Source organism: Equus caballus, chromosome 1 (assembly GCF_041296265.1).
Source record: "Equus caballus isolate H_3958 breed thoroughbred chromosome 1, TB-T2T, whole genome shotgun sequence".
In the NCBI taxonomy this organism is placed as follows: domain Eukaryota; kingdom Metazoa; phylum Chordata; class Mammalia; order Perissodactyla; family Equidae; genus Equus; species Equus caballus.
In genome coordinates, this window is record NC_091684.1 from 13,187,448 (window position 1) to 13,206,395 (window position 18,948).

Below are 18,948 nucleotides of genomic sequence, written 5' to 3' on the forward strand. Positions count from 1 at the left end.
ATGTGAGGGAACTAGGTGCTATCTGCAGAGACTTCTTGTGCTCTAAGGCTGGTTCATGAAAGTTTTCACATAGAAACTGTACTATTGTCACCTTACCCACCCACCACCATTGGCTCTGGGAAGTCGGGAACCCTTCCCCAAGTTGGGAAGCAGAGGAGAAAGCAACAGAGAAAGGTCAGAGGGCTGCCCACCCTCCCAGAGGAGGCTGAGGTTTCTTGCCTGGTGCCCTGGGTAATAGCGGATGGAAAGACCACTGCCCACCTTCAGCTCACCTGTTCTGCTAGGTGAGAAGAGAATGAGAGACACAAAAGCCATCTCAAGGCTGAGGTGGATGCTTGAATCTTCCTGAATGATTGGCACAAACACAGATATCTGGGTTCTCATCTCCTAAAAATAACCCCAGCCCACCATGATTGCACAACCAGGCTGACCCCAGCTAGGACAAAAGGGTTTTTAAAGAAAACAGCTGTAAAACAGTCGCCCACCCCTTCCTCTCCTCCCTCCGATCCCCCAACCATAGTCTCCATCCTTAAATGGCCCCCAACACGCATAGCTCTACTTTTACCTGCCCGAGTCACTCAAGACGGAAGCATGGAATTTTGAAACTATATTATGACTCAAAGAAATATTTGCAGAAGATAAAAAAAGGAGACAGTGCATGATGCCAGGGAATTCTGAACCAGTGGTGGACTTTGGGCACCAGTACTCAAAAAGGAGGCCTCGCTTGCCTCCGCCCTCTCACACCAACTGGGTTGTTGCTGCTACAGCTGATCCTGGTGGCAAACAGCTCCATCTGTAATCAGCTGTCTTTTCACCTCATGAAAAGGTAACCTACTTTCCCTGCTGGTATAATATAGTTGATCGTTAAAAAATGCTGAAAGCCCCCGTGGGATAATCACAGAGAATGAGAATAGAAACGTGAAACTGTCAGGATGGAGGACAGCAGACCGGTCCGTAAAACACAGCTGCAGGAAGGGCGCTGATGTAATTGATGCAAACTTCAGACATTTGAAAACTTTCCAGCGGCACAGCTCAAAGGCTAGTGCTATCTTCGGGCTTCCAAAGGGGCAGTTTAGAGGTCCTTAAGGGGCAATTTAAGGCTCATATCAGAGATTCATTAAAGCTCTGTGTGTTCCATGACTCCTACCATTTATGACTTGGCCAATTTGACGCTGTGACGTCCAAAACATCCCAGACAGCCCATCTCAGGTACAGATGCTGGAAATGAACAGCTAAATGACACTGAGCTTATTAACTGCAGCCACAAAGCATCTTTAATTTAGAAAGTAAAAATGGCAACGTCATGTTAAAGCCCAAGACCCCGTAGCAGGAGAGCATTAATGAGGCTGGTAAAGAGGCGGGTTGGAGCAAGGACGGAGTAGAGTTGCTGATTCTGAAGCTGCAGGACTGTGCACGATGCTGCAGTCAGGGTTTAATGCTAATCAGGGGAAGCAAGGATGGATCCCACATTCTTTCCTACCTGGATAGGGACTCCTGGCTTCACACACAATTCAACCGTTATCACCTCAACTTGCTGCATTGCGTGCCAGCTATGTGCCAGGTAGTATGCTTAGAACTGAGTATACAGAGATGGATGAAGCAGACGTGACCACGACCCTCCTGGGCTTAGTCTAGAGCAAACTTTTTCTGTAGAAGGCCAGAGAATAAATAATTTAGGCTTTCCAGGCCACATGGTCACAACTACTCAAGTCTGCCTTAATAGCCCAAAACTGCCATATGTCAATGAAGACATTACATAAATGAATAAGCATGGCTGTGCTCTGATAAAACTTTACTTGCAAAAGCAAGTGGGGGCTGGATTTGACCTGCTGGCAGTAGTCTGCCAACCTGGGGTCTCAAAGGCCATTACACAAATCCATAGTTAATAACTACAGTAATTGGAGCCTGCAGTGGACCAAGTACTGTTCCACATGCTTTATAAACATTTTCTCATTTAACCCTTACAACAACCCTCCAAGTTAGTATTATGCCCATTTTACAGGCGAGAAAATTAAGGCATATAGAAATGTTAATGACTCAGCCAAGGTCACACAAGTAGCAAATGAAAAAGAGCTAGCCTTTGAACCTGCATGCATCGCACCAGCTCACCTGTGCTAAACCGCCACTCACAAAGTATACAAGGCCAAGTGTGATTAACGTGCTAGGAAGGAAAGAATAGGAGAGCATGACAGCGAATAACAGTGGGGCCTATGTTAGATGGGCTCGTCAGGGAATGGCTGAGCCTGAAGCACGAGAGAGGTCACCCAGGAGAATAGCAGTGGGGAGGAGAGAACATTCTGGGCTGTATCAGTTTTCTATCGCTGCCATTCAAATTACCAAACTTAGAAGCTCAGAGCAACACACATTTTGCATCACAGTTCAGTAGGTCAGAATCCGGGGTGGGGTCAGCCAGTTTCTCTGCTCCAGGTCTCATAAGGCCACACTCCAAGCGTCAGCCAGCTGGGCTCTTATCTGAAGCCTCGGAGGGAGAACTGGCTTCCCACCTCATTCAGGCTGTCAGCAGGACTTGCTTGCTTGTGGCTGGCGGCTGAGTTCTCGTCTCCTTGCTGGTTGTCAGCCAGGAGCCTCTCTCATCCCCTAAGGCCACCTGCAATCTGCATCCTGTTGTCCCCTCTGTCTTTAAACCAGCAACAGAGCCTGAGTCCTCACACTTCCAACCTCTCTGACGTCTACTGGACCCCTCTGCCTCCAGCTGGTGAAAAGTCTCTGCTACGAAAGGCTCATGTGATTAAACTGGACCCACCTGGACGATAAAGGGCGCTCTCCCTGTTGTAAGGTCTGTAGCGTTAAGGACACCTGTGAAGTCCCTTTTGCGGTGCAAGAAAACATATCACAGGTTATAGGGATTGGGGCATGGACATCTCTGGGGGCCCCTCTGCCTACCACACAGGCAGAGGGAACAATACAGGCAAAGCCCTTGGCCGAGGAACAGAAGCAAGGCCCATGTGGGAAGAGGAGAGCAAGATGGGGGAGCGAGGCAAGAGCTAGGCCGGCCCAGGCTGGAGAGGTGGTGAGGGGCTGGAGCCCACAGGCCTTGCAGGCCGTGGTAAGAAGTTGAGATTTTGTTCCAAATTCCATGGGAAGCTGTGGAAGGCTTGTACACAGGGGAAATACGATCTGATTCACATTTTTTAAAATGATTAGCTGCGGTGGAGAATGGACGAGGGAGGGGGCAGTAACGTAAGTGGGGAGACCAATTAGATGGATACTGCGGTGGTCTCAATGCAGGACAGGGGCGGCCTGTGACAGTGGCAGCTGGAGGGAAGGAGGACATTTGAAACTTGTTTTATAGGAGACTTGCTGATGGGCTGGATGCAAGTGGTGGAGAGGCAGGTGTTAAGAGTAAGGAAGAAAGACCACAGAAAGGACAAATTTGAGGATGAAGTTCAAGACAGCAGCCTTGGACGTGCATTGCTGCGATGGCGATTCGATATCTAGGCAGCTCTAGAAAGCAGGCAATACATGATTTGGGAGGTAGGCAGGTGGCACAGAGTTCTGCCCGCCCCAAAAGATTTCTCCAGCAGTCGCCTGGTGGTTTGAAATTCCCACCATTGCGTTCTCCTCACTGGGGAAGGTTTGGCATCTCCAGGAGGGGAGGACTGAATGGCCTACAGTGTGCTCCACGCTGTGACGGTCCCACAGCTCAGTTGAAGGGATCTGCAAGCTCTCTCCATAGAAGGCCTGGAGGGAGGAAGGAAGGCACAGAACAGACGTTCTGGTGATGAAAGACAGGCCTGGGGCAGGCGCCAGGAGGTGGCCAGGGTGGGAGGCATCTCAGGAGGAGCCTGTCAATCAGAGCCTTCATGGAAGAGCTGAAGCAAACCAGCTTCCATTCAGCTCGAATCCCTGACTGCAGAGACAGAGATGTCAGATATACAGAAACACCTGAGAGTTCAGCCAGGCGATTGTCATTCGCAGAGGGACAGGAATATTGGCCTAGGCAGAATCCATTTCCACTGCCTGCCAGAAAGGGACATGCTCAGGCTCCCCTGAGGATGCCTCGAGGCTGATCAAAGAAAGTCAGCATGCGGTGGCAGAGGCCTCAGTGAACAGACATGTCAGGGTGAGCGTCAATGTTTTTATCACAGTTCCTAAGAATTACTCATTCTCCATCTCCTCCACCTAAAGATACGGACGTGCTGTCTCCTGCAGAAACTTCCTTCCTTTTGGCCTAGTGCAAACTCAGGAGTCAGACTCCATGGTTTTGTATCACAGCTTTGCCATTTACTGTGTAACCTTAGCCAAGTGGCTTAACCTCTCTGTGTCTCAGATTTCCCCTCTATAAAATGTAGATGGCAAGAGTCATACTGGGGAATTTCACTTCCCGGATAGCAACGTGAGGAGCTCTGGGGACTCACTCCCCCATGAAACAAGCGTAACTGGTGAAAAGTATTTTAAAACAAACTAACAATCATTTAAAGTCTCTGAGAATTGTCCTAAGGGCACATAGCCAATGAGAAAACATTTATTCCAGAAAATCTACTATCATTTGGTAAGAACTGCAAGTCTGTGGCATTTGAGCCACAGCCACTCCTTCTGGCACAGCCAGCTCAGCTCCCACCCCCACTCATCCACTCTGGGCAACTGGGGCACAGAAGAGGGCTCCCTCTGCCCTCAGCTCCTAAACAAGGGTTACAGGGGACTGGGAGGAGCAGGGTGCCAGCATTTCTCATCCTTCCAACTCCAGTGGAAGAGGCTCATTCCTGGGGAGCTCAGTCAAGAGATCAGGGGCTCCCTTCCTCTGCACGTCCCCCACTCATAGGATGGATGCTCTGTCCCAGACTCATCAGGCCAAGGATATGGGGCCCCAGGTGCCCTTGCCCCAGCTCACTCAGAGGGCAGAGGCTCCACACTCAGAGATGTTGGCTGAGAAGACCAGAGACTACTGCCCACCCAGAGCCTGGATTAGTGGCTGAGAAATTTTGCCTAGAGGGGAGAAGTCGTCCCTAAAGGAACTAACTTTATTTGAAACACAGTGTGGGGAAGTTCAAGACTAAGGGTGCTCTTGGAAACAATGGTGGTTTTGGTCATAAGATAATAAGAGATGGCTGGGAGCGCCTCTTAATTAAGAGCAGCAAGCTAGACCACCGGCCAGCTAGTTCACCACAGAGAACCAGGGAAAGAGATGGCTAAGAAAAGCCCTCCTGGGATCAGAACAAACCGCAAAGACTGGCCTCCAAAACTGCCCTTTCCCTAATTAAATTGGATCAGACTGTGGAGCAATTTATGCCCCAGGGCATTGTTGAAAACAATAGAACAATCAGCCAGGAATTAGTGGAGCCTAACAGCTGGGTGTGATTCCTAATGAGCAGACAGCGAGGGAGGGACAGAGTCAGAGAGCCCCACTAAAACCATCGTCATCTCAGGCGATGGTGCACACACCCCACACTCTGGAACTCAACCATTTCACTTTCCCTCTGTGAAAAAAGGTCAATAATTAAGACGAGTACTGCAGAGATTAAGCATAATTCTAAATCACCACATTCATGGAATTACGCTCAAATTAGATAATGCTTGGCAAAGCACTTTGCACACTGTAAAGTAAATATGTTGGGTATCATTATTATTTAACAGGGCAACCAAGATAAGGTAGTAATTAAGAGGACAAATTCTAGGGTGAGGCATACGGGTTCAAAGTCTGAAGCCATCACTTCTTGACTTTGGGGTTTACCTAACTTCTCTGAGACTCACTCACCTCATATGTGAAATACGTCATGATACTCCCAAAGAAAATGCTGATAAAATTCTAACACACTGCCTGGTACCCAGCCAGCGGCAAGCAGTGAGAGTTGTAGGTCAATAAATATAAAGTAACACTAATATCCAACCAGGTTGTTGCAGAAGCAGAATTTACAGGGACCCCAAAGCCAAATCTGAAAACAGAAAATTGACACTAATTCATTAACTTGTTGGAAATGAGTAAGATCTAAGAAAAGATGTAACTGCCACTTTAAAAAAATTCAGTCATTGATCTGTTAGATGTTGCTGGTACATTTCCATATTCCCAAGGTTTCCCTTTATGAAGATCGTTCCGGGGTGCCTCCAAAAGGTATTTGCTGGTGGTGTACAGTGATGTGCGTTGCAGTGCTTTTGCTTGACGTTAGAAGACTTTCAACAGCTTCTCAAAGGCACTAGAGGATTGTTCTTTCATCCTTCAACTTCTCTTTCATAGAGACCACGCGAACATTCTTTAGCTGGAGCCATGTTGCTTCTGGCAGAAACACTGGATGCCCTTTTTGAGTTTATACCTTAGGTTGGTCCCTGTCTGACCACTTTGTTCTCTAGATGAAAAGGTGACTCAGTTTCCATAGAAGCGATGGTTTGATGGTTTCAGCCAACTCAAGAGGAAAGCAACATCGCTTTGTTACATTAATAGTCTTTTATAAGCAAGCTGCCCTAGGAGTTTTCTTTGACTGCAGTCTCTAAAATGGATTGAATGTCTGTTGACCTTTACCAGGTATCTTGTAGGCAATAAACCATCTCCAAGTGGTCCCATATTTACTGAGATATACCACATACTGTGGATGCATTAATTTTTAAGCCACCGACTCTCTTAACTTTACCGACTGAAAAATAGTCCCAGTAAAATAATGCTTCATCCCTTTTTTCATCTGCAAATCCTATAGTACACAATGTACAAATGAAATTTTTATGCTGCTTAGTCGGGGTTAGGGTGGACCAGACTTTTGTCCTGAAGTAGTTTCCTCGGTTCTTAGTGTTCAGTAGCTTGTCCTAAGAACTACGTTAAATTTAGGGGAGTGTACACTACCTTCATACCCATATGATTTACATTTTTTAAGCACACAGATCACTGTCCTGGCTCTTCTAGCCAATAGCCAGGTCAGTGGCTCCATGTTCCGGCTCAGCCTGCCATCAGGCACCTCTCTCCATCCCCACTGCCACGGTCAAGTTCAGGCTTCCATCTTCCCTCACCTGGACGGGTGCAGCCGCTCCCCACCGGTCTCCCTGCCTCCAGCCTCAGCCCCTCTAAGCTGGAGGAAGCTTTATAGGGGGGAGGAGGGCAAACAGTGGGTGCAATATTACTTTTTCTCAGAAAATTCAAGAATAGCGAGATTCTGTGAACAATGAAGGATTCGTAGGCGCGTGTTCAATATTCCTTCTTCCTCATGTGGATTTTTAGAAGTGAAAACAACTGTCAACAAGCAATTTTCCATTCTGCCGAGTTGGGCTTCGGCAAGAAGTTAGGTTTCTTCTTAGTTCAAACTTTGTGAAACACATTTAAGACTGAAGTAAAGTCATGCTCTGCATCTTGACTGAGAAATGGATGTTGAATTGTCCCTTATGCGCAAAAGCTAATAATGCTCGATTCCCACATCTGAGCTCCACTTCACAAGGAACTCTTCAAAAACAAGTGGCTGCAGGCCAGGGTGTCTCCAAGGACCAGGAGTGCTAAACTGTTCACACCCATCGACCTTGACGAGCCACCTGAAGGAGCACGCGGGAGTAAATTTGATATTGTCCCCACCAGAGAGTGGGAGGGAAAATGGCAAGGAGAATGGACACGCCACTCTTTTTCTGCCCTCTTGGATTCTGACCAGTGGTGTGCTGCAGCTAGCTTGTGCCAGCTTGAGAGAGGTGACCATTAAATTTCCAGGAATTTTGTGAGCTACTTGTTAAAACACAGCCATTATTTAAAAACTAAGTTACATAAATTTACAATTGAACAAATTATAGAAAAACAAAGACAATGATTACTCAAAACTCATCACTTCCTAATTATTTCACTACCCTTTACAATTATCTGTGCTCTTGAAGTCATTTATATCCGTGCATCTGTATGGTGGAAATACTACATAATGGTGTGCTACTGGCCATTTCTTCCCAACGCCACCTTCAGTGATATCATATTGGTAGCTTGAAATCAGCCATGGTCGGAATAGCTACACCACAGAAATCAGCAAATGACACAAATTAGGGCTTCCCATCCCCCTTCACCAGAGAAGGTTGTTAAATATCTAGGAACACATCACTGATTCTAACCCAATTCCAATGGGCATGATTCTGTCAAGAAGGAGCCCTACATCCTCCACTGTAGGGGGCGTAGATCCTGAGGACAGCAACTGGCCCAGGAAGGGCAAATGACCCGAAACAGGGCCAATCAGAGATCTTTGGAGAGAGCAATATGGATACTGGCAGAGAAAGGATCTTTCTTTGAGATTGCAAGCTGGAGGTGCATGTAAGCCTAGAGTTTCTGGGGAGTCAGTCAGAAAGAGAAAACCATGCAAAAGGAAACCAGAGAAAAGGGAGAGAGAGAAATGCACTTCTGACATCATTTGAGCCCCTGATCCAGCTGTACTTGAGATTAGAACTAATTCCTAAAGTTTTCAGACACATGAGTGAACAAATTTCTTTGGGATTTGACAAATTTTAAGTTCTTTGTTTTTGTCCTTTGTAACTGGAGAGGTTCTGACCTGTATACCTTCATTACTAGGATTTAAGTAGACCATTGGGCTCTGATTTAGGTTTTGTTCTTATTAAGAAAATATTGTCAGCCACCTGCTAGGAGGAAATAGGAAGGAATAGAGCAGACAGCAGAGCTGGCCTCCTGCCAACCAAGTGCACCCTAACAATACGTGTATTAATGCAAAGGCTCTGAGGATGCCTTAAACGAGCCTCTATTTTCAATATCCAGGGACACGAAGTACAAAAAGTCAGACACACGGTAAACTCTAAGACCTCTGGATCCAAACTCCACTCCCAGAGTTTCAGATTAAGCAGGTCTGGGATGAGGCAGATGAATTGTATTTCTGTCAAGTTTCCAGATGATGCTGATGCAGCTGGTCCAGGGACCATACCGTGAGAATCATTACGTGCACATAAGAAGTGTAAACACAGAGGTGAAAGACACCTGTTGGGGTGGGGAGCTATTCCCCAGATGCCATCGTCCCTCCCCTGGGAATGGTCTCAACCCACTGGATGGGCCCCCTAGGGCCAGGTTTCTGTCACTTGACTCTGCCACTTGTTCAGAGCTGATCAAAGTTGGGCCAATTTAATGGTTTTTCCTAAGAACTTGAAACTTAGAAAGGAGAGAGACAGAGACAGGTAGTGATCATAGCTGAGTCTCAAAGGTGGAAAGTTGATCCAGAACTCCCAGTGCTGAGACATCACTGTGTGTTAAGAACGGACGCTCCAGAGTCAGCCTGAGTTCTGACCCCTGTGCCCCAAGGAGCTCATTGGCAAAATGAAGGTGATCCTGGGGTTGCCGTGAAAATTACACCAGATGGAATTTTTGGTCCAGGGCCTGGCAGGTAGTGAGTGCTCAGGCAGTGTTAGCAACTGTTACCCCAATTGTGGTCATCGTTCCACCACGGAGCTCACCTGGCTCCTGCCCCCCCTCAAGTCTGTGAGCTTTCACAGCAGCCTTCCAATGTATTCCCTTCTCTCAACTTATCCAAAGTGGGCTCCTATGGCTTGCAATCAAAGGAACTCAAGTAAAATATAGTTAGAGAGCAAAGCTGCTGCAGCATCATGGGCCACCAGGTACAAACCAGCCCAGGAAATCCCTTCCTCCCAGCCCCCAGAGCCTGCTGTTCATTCAACAAGCATTTGTTGAGTGGCTCTTAGATGACAGGCACTGCACCAAACCCTGTGGGGAAAACACTGTCCCTGCACTGAACAAGTTTCCAGGCTGAGAAGAAATCAAGGCTTGCACACAATGACCTGAGAGGCGAGGTAAGAAGCCGAGTTGGCCATGGGAAGGCGGCTGATCAAGGGGTAGTACCGCTTCTCCAGCTCAGAACTGGAGCTTCATCCGGCAGGGGAACCTGGGGAGCCGGCATAAAGCTCAGGCAGTGGCGGTGCCCCACACAGGAGGCTGAGGAGCCCGGGTACTCATACAGGAAAGTCACTGGTGAGGGTGCTCCCAAGCACATTAATTCCCCAGCACTTTCCACCCTCTCTGTAGGTGACAAAGCAGGCTTAGGGCAAGAGAAATCCCCCAGGCAAAGAAACGCAGGTGCTAGCGGTTAGAAGCGAGGCCTTGTGCACTAAGTGGCAAGCCCACGGGGTCCGGGCAGGGCACCAACAGTATCAGCCAAACAGAGTGTTTAGAAGGATGGAGGAGCGAGCAGGAGCAACAGCTAAAAGCAGTTTTCTCTGGAGTGGAGCTCTGAGGCGGGACTGCTACTTTTTCTGTAAGTCTTGTGCTACTGGTTTTTCAAAAAATATGTACGTTGACTTTTAAATTTTTTTTTAATTTATAAAGGGAAATAAAGGAGCCCACTGCCCCTCCCCGGCCCCCTCGTTGGATGACTCAGCATTTCCCGGCCGTGATACCACAGTACTGATGGTCTCCACGTGGATGGTAGGCGTAAAGGATGAAGGTTTGTTACTAATAGTTCAGTATTCATTTTCATGTGCACCAGGAAAAAACATAACTGGCACACAAAATCTATGATTTCACAGTTATTATTGCTTGGGATAGGCTAATTTTTTTTAAGTAAATAATAGTACAGGTAGAATAGAAATACAGCGAAAATTGGAGAGGTGGGTTCAGAGGACTAGAGCCTGGGAAAACATTGCCTTGGATAATAACCCTGTGAGAACTATTGCTTTAAGAGTGGCAAATTAAATGGAAACTTGAGAGGAATAGACGTTTTAATCTGAAACACAGTTGAAGTGTTTGGCATTTAATGGAGGGCAGAGGGGACATCTGGCTTCTCTAGTTGGTTTTGCCACCCCATCCCCACTCCAGACACACCTTGCCACCCTCCCACCTCTCCCCCAAACTCCAAATACCTATACCAGTAAGACAGGTGGGCCAGGGCACAGCAGGGGAAGAGGCAGCTGTTCGAGGGAGGGGACCCCGCTTCTGGGACCTGGTTGCCCCCTCAAGTCCTGCAAGAGGACCATGACACAGAGTGAAAGGAGCATCTTGGGGACCAGACAAAGCCAGGTTCCAACGGGTACCAGACCCTCCTGGAGGCTTGGGCAGGTCACCGCCTCTCTCTGAAACTCAGTTTCCTCATCAGCAAAAGTTGAGTACATTTGATAGGATGTGGCAAGAATGGCACTTTACGCCTATGGTCTTCCACCCAAAAACCCATAGTCTAATCTTGAGGAAAATATCAGGCAATTAATGTCCCCAATTAAGGGACATTCTACAAATACATGACCAGTCCTCCCCAAAATTGTCAAGGTCATCGAAAACAAGGAAAGTCCGAGAAACTGTCGCAGCCAGGAGGAGCCTCAGGAGACATGACGGTTAAATGTATGTGGTTCCTGGATGTGATCCTGGAACAGAAAGAGGACCGTAAATGCAAAACTAAGGAAATCCGAATCAAGCGTGGACTTTGGTTAATAACAACGTATCAGTATTGGTTCACTCATTGTGACAAAGGCACCACACTAGTGTAAGATGTTAACAAGGAGAAACAGGGTCTGGAGTAGACAGAACTCTCTGCAGCATCTGTGCAATTTTTCTATAAATCTAAAACTGCTCTAAAATTTAAAGTTGATTTTAAAAATGGTAGCACACCTCTTCCTTCCCAGGGCTGTGAGAGGTTTGTCGGGGAAGCAAGTGGCACAGAGAAGGCTCTCAATAAATGTGAGGTCCTTTAAGAAGCCAGTAAGAAAACGTGACTGAAAGTTCCAAGAAGAAATCTTGGTTTCATTGGTGCTCAGTCTTCCCACTTTACCCTTCCTCTCTTCCTACTTATTTCTCCTGTATTATCCCGCTTTTTCACTGCATTCATTATTTAATCAATCTTAGATACCAGCATCCATTTTTGTTTGTTTCCATAAGTCTCCCATAACACTAAGTAATAATGATAATTGAAAAAAGAAAAAATACACAAATGTTAGGTTCCTTTCACCTGTTGAAAGCAAAATCAAATCACAGGGTTTGGGCGTATAGGTCATCTTATACTCCAGCACTCAAACCGTCTCACAATCTTGTTCGGTAACACTGCAGGGCACGTTCAGACATGCAACAGAGAGCACCACAGATCCCCACAGCCGCTGAGATCCCAGACCAAGGCCACACTTCATTTATAAGCAAGGATGAGCTGCTGGCCCTCTTAAACGTAATGGGGAGCTTGACTACAGGCAAGTCAGCACCGGATCTGTGCTGGGCCTGTTAAGACACGCAGGCTGATAAGAAATGAAATCTTTGTCTTCACACAGATCCACCACGAGCAGGGGAAGGACAGAAAGCCCCTCGTCCCTTGCAATATTGAGGCTATATGAATGCTTCCGAAGACAGAAAGACGGCCCGGGCCTCCCGGCTCCGAGCATTGATTTGAGGCCATCGGATTCTCTGTTGAGCGTGCAGACGGAATTGAGCCTGGAGCTGCTCAGGAGCAGGAGCGAAGTCATCCGCTGATTACATAAATGGATTTCTAGGATTGCCTCAGAAAGTCATATTGTCAGTAGAGATGCTCGGTTGCTTTTATAAAGGCTTTTTCCCAAGGACACTTGGATCTATCTTTCCTATTGCTTCTAAAAAGTGAAGTCGGCCTTTTCTTTTGTTGGTTGAGCCCTCAAATGGCAAGTTTGGCCCCCAAATCATGCCTGCTCCCGCACACTGCAGCAGACTGGAGTTGTGGTGCTCAGGCACTGGATCAGCCAGACGTGGGCCTGAACTCCAGCTCAGGCACTAGGGAACCGTGCGGCATTGGGGACACGGGAGAGCGGTGGCCGCTGGGGCGATGCCTGGCGCTCATTCGGAGGGCTCTGTGCTGTGGTTAGAGAGCTGAGAGCCTGCCTTCTCCAGGTGTCCTGGAACTCCAAGGACAGCATGGGCCTCCAGACCTTTGCTTCAAACTGTGTTGCAGTATTTGCAGCTCGTGCCACGAGGTGAACAGGCTGACACAATAGTAAGACACTTCCGCTGCCAGCCTATGGCGTTGCTCAGAACCGTCTGGTGCTCCAATGACCAACCATCTCCCAGCCAGAAAGGCCCAGGCCATAGACTCAGTACCTCTCCAGCATTTCCCTCTCCAGCCTGGAACTAAAGGAACACAGAGACAATAAACCATAAAAGGAAAGATTGGTGTCGTTAAATACTTTACAACTTTAAAGATCTTTATTAAAAAAGGCACTGTAAATAAAGTTAGAGAGCAAGCCGCAGCTGAAGATATTTGCAAGTTATTTCACTGACAAAGGATCAATATCCGTCACCTAGAGATATTGATTTGTAAGGATAAAGATTTTATCCTTACGAATCCTTACAAATTTTATCCTTGCAAATCAATAAGAAAAAAAAACGCAACCCAGAAGAGGGAGCCTGAATTGCCAAAAAATATATGAAATGATGCTCAGCGCCAATAATAAAGAGGGGTTGGTAAACAGCACCCCGGAAATAGATGGTGGTTAAGAACATGGGCTGGCTGGGCCCTGGAAATAATAATAACAGCAGACTGAACAGGAGAAAGACCCTGCACGAGGTCGTGAATAACCTCAGGGAGGCGGGGAAGGGAGATCCTGCCTGGCTCCCCTCCAGGAAGGAGGTTTTCTTTCTTAAAAAAAGAAAAAAAAACTGAAGCAACCATGGCAAAAATATAATATTTAAGAAACGTGTATGGTGAGCATAGGCATGTTATTTTCTTAATTTTTCTGCCTGCTTGAAATATTTCACAATTTTTACAGAGCTTGTAAAGGATGAAAATGAATGAAACCATGACATCAAAAAACAAGGAGAGAGTCAGAAGAGGACCCCAAGATGCAGCAGCAATTCCCCTGGGACTCGGACCTGGAGGGTCAGGGTCGGACTCCCCTCCCCACCCCAGTGGCCACACAGCTTGCTTCATTGCCTGGGCTATTTGTGATCTTGGGAGAAGGTCTTTCTCCTGCCCAGTTGGGGCTGGTTCTGGGACCCACCCAGATCGTGTTCCAACCTATACTGACTCTGACAACAGGCCATCAAGCCTGAAGGTTAAATTTTTGGTATTAAGAAAGTGACTTTCAAATTAACCAAGTCCTGATGTTCATAAGAATATTCATTACTTACTATAAATGTGGATCCTGCGAAAGGGCATGACCTAAGTTCTTACAATCTATTACCGACTGTCTTTCAATAATAGGACTTTCATTTACATTTCCCCAGGTTTGGGTCTGTCTTCGTTTCTGATATTTAAAAAAATCCCTGTGAGAGAAAATCAGTTCAGGTTAGGTCAAAGATAATTACATTGCTTTCCAAAATGTCAAGGATTCGTGCTTTTGTATCCATGAGATATCTGATCACAGCAACTTGTGTTTCTTTGTGATAGCAATTAAGTCCAAGAAGCAAGAACCTATAATTTTAGGCTTGCAGTCGACTGCAATGGGTGAAAATATTTATTTTTCCTTTGCTCTTTCTGTGGGCTCACATAATGAATTAAACACAGGGCTCTCTTTCTTGATTATTGCTTTAGAAAGAAATTGTCATGCCTCATTACTCATTTTCAAAAAGAGATGATAGCATACTTTATTATAGGATTTTTATGTATTGCTAATGTCTGGAAAACTCAGCAGATTAATTCTCTCTACACAAGGTGAAAGTGATTGAGTGAATTGAGTATCTATAAAAGGCCCTCAATTGTGACCTGAAAACTTTATAAAAGATGGCACGCAAGGACTCAATGGGAAAAATATAGATCGAACACCAGAGAGGTGAAATTATACCCAGAGGTTTATCTAAGATGGATTTAAAAACTGTGGCATTCAATAGGCAGTTTTTTAATTCTAAGTAGTATAAATTACGTATAGGAGGTGGAAGATACATGAAAAATAGCTAAAAATGTGCTTCGCTTTATAAAGAAGGTCCAAATTAAAGAAGCTAAATCATTTATATGCATTTAAAAGCCAGGCATATATAAAGTTTCAGGTGTAAGTTTTGAAGAGTCTCTGATGAAATATGACATCTCTGGTCACAGGACATCTCAGGAAACCATAGTGGACGAGCACTGGACTCGATGTCAAGAGACGCTGGTTCCAGTATCTTCTCAGCGTAAAGAACAGAGACACCCACTGTTTCCGTTTGCCCAGCATGCTTTTCTGACCTCTTTTCCTGGAGAGGAGCTCATTCCATGGGGCTCAAGTAAGGCAAACCCTTACTTACTTACCTAAGATGCTGGGTATCTCAGGTTTGGCCCTCCAAACCCAACCTCCACCCTTCCACCCCTGCTCTGGGCCCTGGGAAGCCGACCAGTCAGGCCTGTGTTAACAGCTCCCTGGTGCTCTGGCTTCCAGTTGGCCTGGCCCCACGGGATTGGGGAGAACAGAGAGAACAAAGGCAGGAGGAAAGTGATGTCGGGGCTTTATTCCCCTGCTCCTTCTCCGTCAGGTGCCACAGCCAAAGGCCACAGCTCCTGTCAGGAGGTGCTCCAGTTCCAGTAACTGCCAGCTCCTTGCCCCTTCAGGCATAGGGACAGTGACGGCAGCCTGGGGTCCTGTGTTATCCCTTGCTGGTTTCCCTAAATCCTTCCCTATATCTTTGCAAATAACCCATTTATTAAGTTCTTCCCAAATTGCACCTATTGAATGTGACATCCATTTCCTGCTGGGACCCTGGCAACCGTTCTTGATCCTCCACTCCCAGCTCCACCACTGGGCTGGGCCCCTCAGTTCTGGCCTGAGACCAGCCAAACAGCTGGTGCTCCCAGGGCAAAGAGAGAGCCCCCTTCCTGATCGCTGTAAGCAGCAAGAGACGGGTTATGATCTGCATTTGGAAAGAAAACTCTGGCAAGAGAGTAAAGGAAGATTAGGAAGAAGGCAAAACTGGAGGCAGAGAGACTAGTGTTTTTCATGGCTGCTATAGGTCGAGGACCGTGCTAGGTCCGGGGCGTGCAAATATGAGCCAAACAGTGGAGTCTACAGTCTAAAGAACTCGATGAATCCCGGAGTGTTATCATCACCTTCAGATGGACTGGACTTCATTTGAGACCTTAACACCATTTGCAAAGTCATCCCAGATTTAAATGTCCAAAGCAGAAGTTTCTGGTTTATCTTCCTCAAATCAAATTTAGATAGACCAGAATAATCCGGCTCTGGAGGTACAGTTCATCTGGCTCTTTCAATCATTATGGGATGGTGCATGGTCTACTTTAATCTTCGCTACAGTCGGAGGAAGAAGGTTCTGTTATTATCCCAATTTTACAAAAGAGAAACTAAGGCTTAAGATCACACAACCAACAAGGGGTAGGGTTGAGATTCAAATCCAGGTGATTCTGACTCCTGCACTCATCTTAACCTCTACCCTGGACTGGAATCTTTTTTGATGATTAATCAAATCTAATATTCTAATCTAATTACTAAAAAATCTCCAACAAGAATTAACTATACCAAAGAATGGTTTGTAGGAAAATGGTAAACCCCCATGGCATTCAGACTTCAGGAAACACTATCAAAATTAACATTCATGCACACTTTCAACATTAACACACCATCAAACCAAGATGTTACTCGTGCCACACCAGGAACGTTGTCACATACATTTCAACAAAGCGCTCTTAGTGTAGTCCTAGCACGGTCTGGGGAGAATCTAATCTATTTCCGATTGCATCCAGACTATCACGGGGGCAGCTGGAGGCTCTCCAGTTCAATCGTGTATTAGCACTTAGCGTTCAGCCGGCGCTTCATTATCGTTAGTTATGACTGAGCAGCAACACCGTTTTTAATGAAGTGCATCTAATGTTCTCTTCATCATTTGCATTTACCATCAAACTATGGTATTGTAAAGCACAGCACTCGCAGGTTTTAGTAAGATGTGTGCATTTAGCTTTGATTAGAGCAGCTTTTTCTGCACCTGCTTCTCATCAGACAGGACAGGGACTCACTGGCTTGTCTCCAGAAATTGAGGGATCATGTTTGCTTTGTTGAATCTCACACTTTGCTTATGGATCTCACTTCGTTCCAGTGTTCCGTGGTTATGAGTTGAGATATAAGTCCTGGGGATAGAGAAGGAACTGGGTTCAATTAGGGAGGAGAGAAAGATGTTTCAGACATTTGCCTTGCAGAGAGTGGAAGTCTTTGAAAGGACGCTGGTGTGGAGGAAGTGTCATAACCTTACACAATGCCTCGCCATTTCCATTGTCTGGACTGGAATCCTTGGGTTCCTGAAAGGCACAAAAACAAGGAACCAGGAAATATAAAAAATTGGCTGTTTTGGCTGAATTGGTAGGTCAGCAAATAGACTGATGGTAAGTGGCCCTAATGGGCACATGTGCACACACATATACTCTCACACACACACACACACACACACACACACACACACAAACGATAATCAAAGCTCTCCCTGGAGGAGTGAGTCAGGATGCAAGCAGGCAACACGAAATTGGGCACCAGCCAGGGCAGTGGATCTGAAATAGAAAAGGCACATGAGATCAGCATGGGTAGGAAGGAAATAGTTACAATTCCCCACAGGCTACAGGCCCAAGACGAGGTGTTGAGAGAACAAATATGAGTTAGCATTACCTGGTCAAAAACCTTCTCTTATTTCCCAGGACTTGGCTGACCTGGATACGCAGGCAAATAAACCTGCTGGAGTGAGGAGTCTGGGAGACTTCCACCGCGGCCTTACACTGAGGCGACTTTGCAGTTGCTGCCTCTTTCTTGTGTTGCTGTCATTCCAGGGACTCTGAAACTCTTCCCCCCTCTCCCCGAGCACCATAGTAGATTATCCACATTGGCGGTCTACAGTGACCTAAGTGACTGGACAACTGTTCGGTGCTTTACTTCTCTACGCGCCAGGTGTACACAGCCCAGAACCAATGTTTAACCTGAGATGGAGCAAGTTTTCATTATGATCTCCTTGAAATACCATGGAATGGAAAGTCAACACTAACAGAAGTTGATTCTAGGTTATAAAAGAAGACTTCCCTTGGGGCTGGCCCTGTGGTCGAGTGGTTAAGTTCGCGCGCTCCGCTGCAGGCGGCCCAGTGTTTCGTTGGTTCAAATCCTGGGCGCGGACATGGCACAGCTCATCAAACCACGCTGAGGCAGCGTCCCACATGCCACAACTAGAAGGACCCACAACGAAGAATATACAACTATGTACCGGAGGGGCTTTGGGGAGAAAAAGGAAAAAATAAAATCTTTAAAAAAAAAAAGAAGACTTCCCTTAAAAAATAAATAAATGAAATCAAAACAGTACTTTAGACCATCAAAAAGAAGCTGTGATGGTTTATTTTATGTGTCAGCTTGACTGGCCACAGGGTGCCCAGATTAAACACTATTTCTGGGTGGGTCTGCGAGGGTGTTTCCAGCTGAGATCAGCATTCGAACTGGGGGCTCAGTAAAGCAGACGGCCCTCCTCAGCGTGAGGGGGCATCCAATCCTTTGAGGACCTGAATAGAACAAAAAGGAAGAAAGAACTCACCCCCATTTGTTTGTCTGTCTCATTGTCGAGCTGGGACATTTCATCTCATCTTCTCCTGCCCTCAGAGTAGAATTTATACCACCAGCTTTCCTGGGCCTCCAGCTTGCAGATGGCAGATCATGGGACTTCTCAGCTGCCATAATCTCGTGAGCCAATTCCTATAGATATAGATATATAGATATAGATATGTAGATATATATCCTACATATATAGATATTCTATAGATACATATCCTGTATCTCATAGATATACAATTCCTATATATCTGTATAGACAGATATAGATATCTTATTGGTTCTGTTTCTCTAGAGAACTCTGAGTGATACAGAAGCCAAAATTTTGCCTGAGTCTTCACATTTTTTACTCCATTTATTGCCAAAGCCATGTCTATATTATCATATTCTAGGATTTTTAAGGAAATATCTTCATTTTTTAAGAAATATCAACAACTGCAGTCACTGGAATGTTAAGTAAGAATAAAAATGAAATAGGTCCTGCCTATAACATTATCCAGAATTTTCCATAAGCCCACTCTGTTGCGGCTGCCAAGGATACGGTTCCTTGTCAACCCCAAATCAGACGCCAGGTCTGAAAACCTTCACGCAATA